Source organism: Musca autumnalis, unplaced genomic scaffold (assembly GCF_047663935.1).
Source record: "Musca autumnalis isolate F117 unplaced genomic scaffold, ASM4766393v1 scaffold_68, whole genome shotgun sequence".
Taxonomy (NCBI): domain Eukaryota; kingdom Metazoa; phylum Arthropoda; class Insecta; order Diptera; family Muscidae; genus Musca; species Musca autumnalis.
Genome location: NW_027412288.1, coordinates 113311 through 117087, shown reverse-complemented (window position 1 = coordinate 117087; position 3777 = coordinate 113311).

Below are 3777 nucleotides of genomic sequence, written 5' to 3'. Positions count from 1 at the left end.
GCTCTGTCCGTTCACTCGAATCCCTATTGTACCAAATTTAGTACTTTTCGAACACATAAGTACGACTTTCCAAAACCACCCTCATATCTCAGTCCTACACTTCACAGTAATCTTAATTCCAAATTTCAGGTTTCCAGCTACATACATACGTTCACCCAAATCCAAATTGCACTAAATTTAGTATCATTTAGTACTTTTCGTACCCATAAGTACGAATTTTCAAAACTACCTCAATTCTACACCCCACCAGTAATCTCAATTCCAAATTTCGAGATTCCAACTATATCCGTTCACCCAAATCCCCATTGTCCCAAATTTAGTACTTCTCATTAACATAGGTAAGAATTTCCAAAACTTCCCCAGTCCTACACTCCAACAGTAATATCAATTCCAAATTTCAGGAATCCAGCTCTATACGTTCACCCAAATCCAAATTGTACTAAATTTAGTACCATTTAGTACTTTTCGTACACTCAAGTTTCCAAAAACCGTTTGGTGCATATTTCTTACTCTTCATCAGTGATCCTCAGTCCAAATTTGAGGAATCAAACTCTATCCGTTCACCCAAATCGAAACTGTACCAAATTTAGTGCTATTTAGTATTTTTCGTACCCTATGTACGAATTTCCAAAACTTCCACAATACTAAACTCCACCAGTAATCTCAGTTCCAAATTTCGAGATTCCAGAGCTATCCGTTCACCCAAATACCCATTATACAAAATTTAGTTCCATTTAGTACTTTCCGTACACATAAGTACTAATTTCCAAAACCACCCTCATATCTCAATCCTACACTTCAACAGTAATATTAATTCCAAATTTCAGGTTTCCAGCTCTTTCCTTTCACCCAAATCTAAATTGTACTAAATTTAGTACCATTTAGTACTATTCGTACACATAAATACGAATTTCCAAAATTTCCCCAATCCTATGCTCCAACAATAATCTCAATTTCAAATTTCAGGATTCCAGCTCTGTCCGTTCACTCGAATCCCTATTGTACCAAATTTAGTACTTTTCGAACACATAAGTACGAATTTCCAAAACCACCCTCATATCTCAGTCCTACACTTCACAGTAATCTTAATTCCAAATTTCAGGTTTCCAGCTACATACATACGTTCACCCAAATCCAAATTGCACTAAATTTAGTACCATTTAGTACTTTTCGTACCCATAAGTACGAATTTTCAAAACTACCTCAATCCTACACCCCACCAGTAATCTCAATTCCAAATTTCGAGATTCCAGCTTTTATCCGTTCACCCAAATCCCCATTGTATCAAATTTAGTACCATTTAGTACTTTTCATACACATAAGTACGAATTTCCAAAAGTTCTTCAATCCTACACTCCAACAGTAATCTCAATTCCAAATATCAGGATTCCAGCTCTATCCGTTCACCCAAATCCCTATTGTACCAAATTTAGTACTATTTAGTACTTTTCGTACACATAAGTACTAATTTCCAAAACTACCCTCATATCTCAATCCTACACTTCAACAGTAATATTAATTCCAAATTTCAGGTTTCCAGCTCTATCCGTTCATTCAAATCCAAATTGTACTAAATTTAGTACCATTTAGTACTTTTCGTACCCATAAGTACGAATTTTCAAAACTACCTCAATCCTACACCCCACCTGTAATCTCAATTCCAAATATCGAGATTCCAGCTATTATCCGTTCACCCAAATCCCCATTGTATCAAATTTAGTACCATTTAGTACTTTTCATACACAGAAGCACGAATTTCCAAAACTACCCTCATATCACAATCCTACACTACAACAGTAACCTTAATTCCAAATTTCAGGTTTCCAGCTCTTTACGTTCACCCAAATCTAAATTGTACTAAATTTAGTACCATTTAATACTTTTCGTACACATGATTGGTAATTTTCCAAACCATTTCCTTTTAGAAGCACCACTTCCCAACCTTGATTTCCATACCAAATTCCTATATTCCTGGGGCCTATTATTGATTTCATTAATTAGTTATCGATTTCTTCAAATTACAGATTTTGAAATTGAATAGTTATGACTGTACATCTCCATATACGATAAAATTCTTAATTGCAAATAAATAGTGGTAGTATGCACAATTTTATTGCACTTTCATTGATTTGCAAACATTTAGTTATTCACGACATCTGTTGCAATGGAAGATAACAAATGTCTTGTCTTTCTATTATTTAGTGGTTTACGGTAAAATAAGTGCGCCTAGAAGTAAACTACAAAATTTGAAATTATGTGTGATCGTTTACGGTATCATGAAGTTATAGCATTGTTAATTTGACACATGTCTTGCAGAGGGCCAACTAAGTGCATAAGTACGTAATAATAATGAAAAATAAGGATCTTTGTTGTTGTTATTTTTTGTGGTTCCAGGACGAATTTTCTAAAACCCGGCCTTATCTCGCACATTTGCATCAACAGTGACCCACTGGTAAAATTTCAAGCTCCTAGCTTTAGCCGTTTTGGCTGGGCGTTGATGATGAGTCAGTCAGTCAGTCAGTCAGTCAATCACTTATCACCAAGCTCATTTATATATATAGATATGATAGATAAAATATATTATCGATCTGAACCACTGTGCAGATGTATCCAGATATAAAGCGTTTCTTTCAAATGCATTGAAGTAAGATGCTTTTACAAATGAACAAATATGCAATGGAGGTAGCTAAACATATGTTCACTCAGAGTTCATTGAACTTAGAGCCAATGGAAATTATTTGGAATATTGGTATGATAATTTGAAACATTTATCTGAGCAAATAATTCCCAATATATTCATATTGTATGTATGTCAATTTGATCCAGCATGGAGGAAAAAAAACAAATGTAAGAAATAGAGTGTTGACGGATCACTCCTCGTCTGCTATTGTTGAGAGAAGCCCAAACTCTCCTACCACGCACGACGAAAACCTGAGACAATAAGAGTTAAAAAAGTCAGTCTCTTTTCCTGCATGAAATTATAACTACAGTTGCAATAAAAATGTGTGTATACAAGAGAGCAGCAATATATTGTGCTCAGTTGACATGCGCACTGTAGAAATAAGGAATGTAAGAGACTATGCGAGGTCAGTAACGGAGCCAATTGAGAAACAAATATGAGTGGTCATGTGCCTGTTCTCACTGGTCATGCGCACTCAACATACAATACGGAGGAGTCCAAAAACAGAAGATATCATCAAGGTATCACATACGAGAGACATACATACATATCACTCAATTGACATGAGCAGTTTTAGTAGAGATTATGGGTGATGAGTAAGGAATTATTCCTACAAATTGAAATCACTCACTGTAAAAAACGTTAACCAGTGTTTGTGGAATAAAAGTTGTAACAATGTTGTTATGTTTGTTATAGAATTAATGTTACAATATTGTTATCAACATACTGCTACGGAACACGGTTTGGTTTGTTTTAGCGACATTGTGACGTTAACATGTCGTTAACAGACAAACTGATATGCACATGATTGTCGAGGGTTACCATAGGTTTACCCTCAAATTCCCCTGAAGCAATTAATCACACGTTTCTCTAATATTTCTGAGCACTACTTTTCACGCACAAACTTTCTGAAAAATAATTACAGTACTGCGTAGGATAATCACTTACAGGTTTTTTTGCAGATTCGTATATCAAATTTTGATGTTTAAGTAATCGACGCTGAAGTACACACTGTTTCGTCTTGGGTAATTTCCTTCGTCCAACGAAGTAATTAATATTTTTAGCAGCAAATTTGGATTTTAGCTGTCTTAATTTTT